General features: G+C 37.4%; 1 protein-coding gene across 3 annotated transcripts in view; it reads left to right on the top strand.

The window, feature by feature from the left end:
* Positions 1-3,674: 3,674 nt before the first annotated feature.
* Positions 3,675-9,004, top strand: part of tnip1 (TNFAIP3 interacting protein 1) — a 33,797-nt gene continuing 28,467 nt past the window's right edge. Inside the window, exon 1 of one of the 3 annotated variants that reach the window (XM_053478907.1) lies at positions 3,675-3,700. The gene's annotated coding sequence lies outside the window, so the exon portion shown is untranslated. Of the gene's footprint in view, positions 3,701-3,768; positions 3,882-7,118; positions 7,194-9,004 lie in introns of those variants that run through there. The other 2 variants (XM_053478898.1, XM_053478889.1) reach the window with 2 other exon arrangements.

Here is a 9,004-nt window from a genome sequence, read left to right as displayed (position 1 = left end):
AGCATTTCAGAACAATAAACATAGTCCTAGTCATAATATTGAAGAGATTTGTGATCGTACAGATTATGCCAGACACCTACCCTTCAAAAAAAACAAACAAAAAAAAAACTCCCCTTACACACTGGTCTACGTCCTCACTTGTGTCGCTAAGTTCTGCATCTTAACCAAACTATAACAAAAGTACATAAAGTTGCACATACACACATTATGCCTGTACATCCATATGTAATATCCACACTGTACAGTTTTCCTTTTATATACAATAATGTCTATCTCTCCAATCCCTGAATACTGAAAAGTCTGATGACTTGTGGGAAGAAACCTTAACACAGTCTGGTTGTGTGGGTCTTACTTATGGCTAAGATAAGCAGAACAACGTTTTGACCGCTACTTCTGTTTACATTTGCACCTGACACAAAGGAAGCAGAATAAGATGCTATGGCCAAAGGAAATTCCCTACTGCATGAATATATGTACATGTACATTATATTATGTCTAGACAGCCAGAAATATTATATCCAATGTTAAAACTATAATGTCAATACTGTTATGTTTTCACTGTCATCTGATGTCTTGTAATGTCTGTATTCTAATGTCAGTAATGTAAAAGCTGCACTATAATGTCAGTACTATAATGTCAGTACTGTAATGCCAGCCCTCAGATGTCCTGTACTGCTATGTCAGTGCTGTAATGCCAGCAATATAATGCCAGTCCTCTGATGTCTTGTAATGTCTGTACTGTAATGTCAGTAATGTAAAAGCTGCACTGTAATGTCAGTACTGTAATGTCAGCACTATATTGCCAGTTCTCAGATATCTTGTAATGTCTGTGCAGCACTATGATGTCAGTACTGTAATGTGTGCACTGTAATGTTAGTACTGTAATGTAGGCACCATAATGCTAGTCCTCTGATGCCTTGTAATGTCTGTACTGCAATGTCAGTAATGTAAAAGCTGCACTGTAATGTCAGTACTGTAATAGCTACAATGTAATGCCAATACTGTAATGGCATCAGTCCTCAGATACCTTGTAATGTCAGTGCTGTAATGTAGGCAATATAATGCCAGTCCTCCAATGTCTTGTAATGTCTGTACTGTAATGTCAGTAATGTACAAGCTGCACTATGATGTCAGTACTGTAATAGCTACAATGTAATGTCAATACTGTAATGTTGGCATTATACTGCCAGTTCTCAGATACCTTGTAATGTCTGTGCTGTAATGTCAGTGCTGTAATGTAGGCAATAGAATGCCAGTCCTCCAGTGTCTTGTAATGTCTGTACTGTAATGTCAGTAATGTACAAGCTGCACTATGATGTCAGTACTGTAATAGCTACAATGTAATGTCAATACTGTAATGTCGGCACTATACTGCCAGTTCTCAGATACCTTGTAATGTCTGTGCTGTAATGTCAGTGCTGTAATGTAGGCAATAGAATGCCAGTCTTCCGATGTCTTGTAACACCAGCAATGTAAAAGATGCTCTATGATGTCAGTACTGTAATGTGTGCACTGTAATGTTAGTACTGTAATAGCTACAATGTAATATCAGTACTGTAATGTAGGCACCATAATGCTAGTCCTCTGATGTCTTGTAATGTCTGTACTGCTATGTCAGTGCTGTAATGTAGGCAATATAATGCCAGTCCTCCAATGTCTTGTAATGTCTGTACTGTAATAGCTACAATGTAATGTCAATACTGTAATGTCGGCATCAGTTCTCAGATACCTTGTAATGTCAGTGCTGTAATGTAGGCAATAGAATGCCAGTATTCCGATATCTTGTAACACCTGTACTGCAATGTCAGTGCTGTAATGTAGGCAATATAATGCCAGTCCTTCAATGTCTTGTAATGTCTGTACTGTAATGTCAGTAATGTACAAGCTGCACTATAATGTCAGTACTGTAAAAGCTGCAATGTAAGGTCAGTTCTGTAATGTATGCACTATAATGTCAGTTCTGTAATGTCAGTACTATAATCTCTGTTCTGTATTGTCAATCCTGTAATGTCTACACTATAATGGCTGCACTGTAATGTCAGTCCTGTGATGCCTTGTAATGTCTGTTCTGTAATGTTTGTACTATAATAGCTGGAGTGTAATGTCAGTACTGTTATGTCTGCATCCTTCTGTTTCTGTTTCCGTCTGCATTGTAAAGTCTGCATCATAATTTCACTACATTTGTATAGCCATTTCCATTATTAACATCTGCACTGTATTGTCAGTATTGTAAAGTTTTTTCCTTCTGTTTATAATGGCAGCATTGTGTTGTCATTACTGTAATGTCTGGCACTCTTTATTGTACGTGCTGTATGATGTTATCTGACACTGAACAGACCTTGCAGTTAAACACAAGATACAAGCTCTCTTGAAACCTGTTATGTTCACATATGTAACACTTCTGACCACTCTGCAATGTCAGTAGAGTAATGCCGGCTTAACCTTGCAGCTTTTCTATCGGCGTCATCAATGGGTGCAGTGGGTACCGTTTTAATTATTTGCATGAAAGCAAACACATTTGATTTAACCTAGATGTAGTTTAACAACAGGAGAGCTCAGTACGGTTTAACGTCGCTTTCATATGTTCAAGTGCTGAACAGAATTCTTTAGTGTTAGAGGAGCTCTTCATGTCTGCATCTGTGTTTGACTGTGCATGTGTGCTCAAGTGCACATTTTCGTGTGTGCATGTGTGTGTTGTTGTCAGGCCATCTTTGAGTTAAAAGAGGAAAGAAGAAAAAAAAAGTTGTGAGCCTAGGAAATCCCCTGCACTGGGCCAACATCCCAGACAGCATTGATTATGCAGCCGCAGCCGCAGCAGCAGCGAGACCAATGCGCGATTAGGAAGAAAAACACAAATAAACCATCAGGATTGTGTTTTCAGCTTGACCTAAATGCCTGCAAGCACACACATGCATAAATTTAACCAAAAAAGAAGAAAAAAAACAGTAGTGTGCAACAGAATTTTAGCATGTTCTAGTTCACTAATACTATACACATGCATGCATTATATATATATATATATATATATATATATATATATATACAGTGCATGCATGTGTATAGTGTATATATATATATATATAGAGAGAGAGAGAGAGCAATGCAATTTAATAATAGTTTATTATTTCAAGATGTGCACACTGAATGTGACTTTTTAGTAGGAGTTACTCTTCGTGCATCCAAAACCTAGTCAAGGTCTGACTTTAAACTCTAAATAAACCATCTCCTTTCATCCATTCATGATTGTCAAAGGCATATCCGAAAAAACAACTCACTTACGGGGTACAACTAGTCGTTTTCTGAGCCTTTGATCCTCCTTGCACTGTATTAGACCTCATGTTCCATTTCTACACAGAACTTAGACACTCGGTATGCATAATCCTCTCAGACAAACCTTGGGCTTTTTCAAACCATGTTTCCTTCCTGGTCTCATACCATAACATACCATACCATAGCAGAGCATGAACATACCAGTGTGGAGTGTGTCCATGCTGATCCACACACCCTGCGTTAACACTTAACTAGAAGGCTGTTGAGCAAACACCAGCACCCCCCCTCCCCCCCACCCCCCCCTTTTTGAGCTTAAAAAATATCAGGGCCCTACCACTATGCGGGAATTCCCCCTTTTTGTCGAAAAGCACAGCTAACACTTCCCCAGTGCCACCAGTTTCCTTAAAATACGCCTCACGGATGCAAGGAGGTGAGTGTTCGGTGTGTGTGTGTGTGTGTGTGTGTGTGTGTGTGTATACCGTATATATGTGTGTGACTTTGTGTTTGTGTGTGTGCACAGTATGTGTGTGTGCACTCTGAATATAAATGTTTATTTTTTTACAGTACACTCAGTATAGTTGAATATTATTTGAACATACTGCAGTACTTAAGTAAGTCAAAGCTACTTCTTCCTTCTTATGTTCCTTTTGTAGTGACTACAGTCAGTTTTAAACAGTATCTTTACAGCAATTATAAGCATTATACAGTACTTCACATACATGATATTGCCTGTGTTGTCAGAAATAGACACACTGTAGAAAACTTTTGTACAGGCATAACTCAGAGCAAGTTTATCATTCTTGTTTTAATGTCAGTGCACCGTGAAGGAAACTGGTGTAGGAGACTGGCTTGTATGCAAGCACATAGCATGCTTTTTCTGTGTTTTTATTTATTTTTTTATTTTTTTATCTAAGTTATATGAAATAATCATATTAGCATGTCATGGAGTTTTAATTACATTTTTTTTTTTAAGAATTTATTTTTAAACATGCATTGAACATTAGTGCTTATATAGTACAGGATGTACTGAAATATCACTCAGTGTTTCATCTACATAGCTTTATGTAACTTGACTTATAAAACTGGCTAAAGGAGCAGTTTATATTTCTTGCATACTGTACACTCTTTATCATTTCATGATTTTTCACTTATAATAATAATAATAATAATAATAATATGTATAAAGCACTAGAAATCTGGAGGTCTGGGATTGGGTTCAGCACATGATATAATTGCTATGATTAATTACTTTATTATGTATAAAAGATAATATTATATTAATTATACTAAATAAACACTTAGTACAGTAGTTACTGAAACCAGGAAATCTGTAATCATTGCAAGTCTAAATCTGTCTGATTGGTTGTTTCAGACATGCACGCCTCACTCCTGTACCATATATTATGAGTTTTATGGATTTGACCTAATTTTTTTTAATAATTAAGCAAATATTCACTTGAATATCCGTTTTCTTCTATTACTAACCTACACACAAATTAACTAAAATAAAAAATATGATTTCAGCTGAGAGGATTCACATCAGGATACAGGGTTATACAAGATTCGCACATTTCTTTAAAAGAAAAGAATGCATGCATATGTGTTAATTTTTTATTACGACAATTATCATTTTACCTTGTTTAGTCTTTATTTGTCTTTTTCCTTTTTTTATTTAAACATGTGATCACTCCAGCAGATGTCACTATTTTTATGACACCCACACATGGCTTTAGGACAGAGCATTGCAAAGTCATGCTGTGTTGCTCACAGTAAAATGTAATGTAATAAAAATACAGCATAAATAGGAACTTTAAGTTTATATATATATATATATATATATATATATATATATATATCAGCATTCCTACTGAATGTCTTTTCAATATTTAGAATTATAAGTGCATTGCTTGGTAAAGCTTGAATTAAGTTCAAACGTGGAGATAAAGAGAGAAAAAATACGAGTGCAATGTAGATAATGTTTGTTGTTAGATACATTTTGATACATTTTGCTACAAATTTGTAAGTAATAAAAGATTATAAAAGATTAAAAAATATAAAAGCGAATCAAAGTTAGTTCAATTTCAATGACATGGTACAAAGAGATATTAAAATCAAATGTTATATATATATAAACAGTATATATGAGATACATGTCAAAAAGACATGATATAGTTCTATATATAGAAAGTTTTTATTGTAAAAAATTATATTTGTTAAATAGGTCACTAGTCATGTGCTCTTTGTAGGATTGCTCGATCATTCTATGGGAACAGGCTAGGCAATCAAAATGGAGGATGAACACATTTCAGAGTTTCCACAAGACGAGTGTTTAAACATGTCCCCAGTCGTGGTTGTGTGTTTGACCAGAACCCCATAACCACTTATGCTACTTTTCAGGTTACTAATTTGAAGCACCGGATGCACTGTGTATGTGCTTTCCCCCCCCTAATGGTTACAAATTCTCAAATAATTTGCTATTGCACATTTTTTACGTCACTTCAGAAATTTCCTGGGAATGAAGCGCCTTGGCCAAATAACAACTTCCCTTAATAGAGTTACTGTTACTAAGGAATTACTTAATCCAGCTTCCCTGATTTTTTTTTTTTTTTTTTTGAGCATGTCAGTACTGTATATAGACATAGTTTAGTTATAGTGAAACCACAGTTTGTATTCAGAAAGTGAAGTGTACAGGTTTTGCGTGAGGTATTTGTGTTGGTCAGGTCAAATGACCTGAGAAAACAATTGCTCATGTGGAAGTGAAACATTTTTTATTGTTATATTACTAGGCTTAAAAATGTGCGTAGCCACAAAGTTGTGTAAATTCATTATTATTAGTAGTAGTAGTAGATTAATTGGTGTTGCATAAAGATGTTGGAATGTATATTGCCTTGGTGGCGTATTGGTAATCACTGATGCCTCGCACCTTGACGGTCTGGGTTCGATTCCTTGGGTCTGTGTGCTGGAGTTTCCGTAGCCTCGCCATGATTGGTGGATTTTCTCTCATAGTCCAAAGACATGCAGGTCAGGCAACTTCACCCCTTAAGTAACTGCGAAACGATGGCTATATCTCCTGGGTATATAATTATAAGAATAACCAGTTTTTCATATATTATTAGGGGACAAATGATTAAGAATTCCCTAATTAACTCTGACTATCAGGTTTGGGGTTTCAGGGCACAACACTGCCAAAGCTGCCACTGTTGAGCCCTTGAGCAAGGCCCCTTAACCCTATCTGTTCCAGGGGGTGCTGTCCTTGTGCTCTGACCCCTGCTTCCTAACTGGAACCCTTTCGGCTGTTCCCGTCGAGGGGTTGCCATAGCGGACCATCTGATCCAGACACACACACAACCTGGCACAGGTCTTACATCGGATCCCCTTCCGATGCAACTCTTTCATTTTATCCGGGTTTGGGCTCAGTGTGTTAAGGCTTGGAGTTACTGAAGGTATGGGGTTCGAGCCCAGAGTTTGCCAGGTTTGCGCAATTCTGTTAATCCTATCTGCTCTATGTGGTGTTGTACTACTAACCCCAGTGTACTGACAAAAAAAAAAAGCGGGGATATGCAAAGAATAAAAAATTTATTAACATAAGGCATTCATGACATAAGGCAGTTATGACGTCCGAGACACTGTCCCTTTAAATATTCTAATGAGTCAGAAAAGGACGCATCCTATTGGCTCCTCCACGCAGTGAAGCGCAGCTGTTTATGTTACCGCGAGGAGGAATTTCCCCCTGGTTACCATTGCGAAACGAGGCGTGGGCGCGGCTAGGGACGATAACCAATCAGAGCGGAGTTACGTAACCCGAGATGGGCGTGTCGAAGGCGTTTCTATGGCAGAGCCTTGGTGACGCCCACGGAGGCATTTCCGCACAGTTCTTCTGTGCTCCGCTCCGGAGGCGCGTCGGAGATTCGACCGACACAAAGGTAGAGAGAACCCGGCGGGGGTTTCAGCCAGGGCCGGTACTGAGCGGTGCTGGGAGGGTTGGGAGGGCTGTGTGAGCGGGGACGCGAAGCTCGGCGACGGGGAAATCAGTTAGAAATGAGAAGGTGTTAGCGCTAGGGAGCTAGCATGGCAGGGTACGGGTAAACACACCACTTGTTGTTAGCCGGATGCTAAGCTAATCAGTTACTAGGCAGTTGAGGCGCGTTCTGTCTGTCTGTCTGTCTCTTTCTCTCGCGCTCGCTTTGTCTCTTCCTCTGTCTGCCTGTCTCTCTCCATCCTTCTGTCTGTCTCTCCATCCACCTCTCTGTCTGTCTATCCTTCTGTCTGTCTGTCTCACTCTCAATTGGTCTCTCTCTATCTGTTTCTCTTTCTCTGTTATTTCTGATTTATTATAGACAAAAATAGATATGCAGAAAAAATAATGTATAGAATTATATGTTTTATAATGTATTATATATAATAATAACATTAGTATTGGAATGAGGAAGCATTTTCTGAGATTAAACATCAAAAATTGAATAAAAAACTGAATTTCATAGCTATTTTCCACTCATATTTCAGCCACCAGTCAGATTATTTAATTATAAGATTATTGTGTATTTCTGTTCCTAGTTTTTAATATTTGGATACAAAAATAACAATAATAATAAAAAAATCAAGCTAACTGTAAGAACAATGAACTTGTAGTAGTTTGTGGTTTTACTGTTCAGACAAATAAAATGCATATAAGATTGTATTGTCTTCAGGTAGAATGACTTTGCCAAAGATATATAACAATTTGATGCAGTATCGTGATTTCGTATGGCTGATGATGTATCGACACTAAATCAAATTTTTTTTTTTTACATTTTATATTATACTGTTTGCATTTGAGCTGGTGAACTGGTGGTGCTCTTTAAAGTCTTCACATATATTGACAGGCAGCACAGCTCCACCTGGGTATCGTGTAATCATATCAACACACCACGTTGTATCGTGTCAGGTAGGTCATCATCCCTGGTGATTCCTATTCCTAGTCATAAGGGGAAGTCACGATGGGGTCGTAAAAACGGTGAATTAAAGTCAAGACGGAGTTTTAAAGCAAGTGAAGCTACGTTAACATTGAAGCTGATGATGGGAATTTCGGAAAGGTTGAGTACACTGTAAAAAAAAAATGGATTTTAGGAAATGTAGACCGAGGTCGAGGAAGAAAAGTGTTTCTCAAAGTTGATGGGACTAGAATAGAGGATTTAAAGTAAAAGGAAAAATGATTGAGATGATCAGGGCTTAAGAACATTAAACCCAAGTGAATAATGAGTCTTAAGTGCACCAAAGCCGGGTCATGATCGAGACTAAAGCCTATTCAAGGACAAGTCATTTGAACCCAAGTCATTTTTGAGTCTTAAGGCAATTGATTCCAAGTTTTGAGAATGTTGAAGCCATGTTGAGACAGTTTGAGTCCCTGATTTCAGATCAAGATCAGGTGCTAAAGTCGAGTAAAGATTGAATAAAAGTTTTTTTTTTTGTTTGTTTGTTTTTTAGAAACTATGTTTAGTTTTTTTTTTAAGCTGGTCATGGATGGATCCAATGATTAAGTTAAATGTCCTGTTTCCCTTTGTCTCCCCCTGAACAAAATATTTTTAAAAACTTCTCAGTTAAAACCATGAGCAGATACGTAGAGTACGTTTTTGAGTACAAAAGGTAATAGATCGGAGAAGGAAGTCGATACAGGAAACTTCTTTAAGATCCACCGCTCTCAGATTTACAGTCACAGCTAATCAGGATCTATGCTTTTTTTTTTTTTTCTTTACAG

The sequence above is a fragment of the Clarias gariepinus genome, chromosome 2 (genome assembly GCF_024256425.1).
Source record: "Clarias gariepinus isolate MV-2021 ecotype Netherlands chromosome 2, CGAR_prim_01v2, whole genome shotgun sequence".
Lineage (NCBI taxonomy): Eukaryota > Metazoa > Chordata > Actinopteri > Siluriformes > Clariidae > Clarias > Clarias gariepinus.
This window is presented reverse-complemented; position numbering and strand designations above follow the sequence as displayed.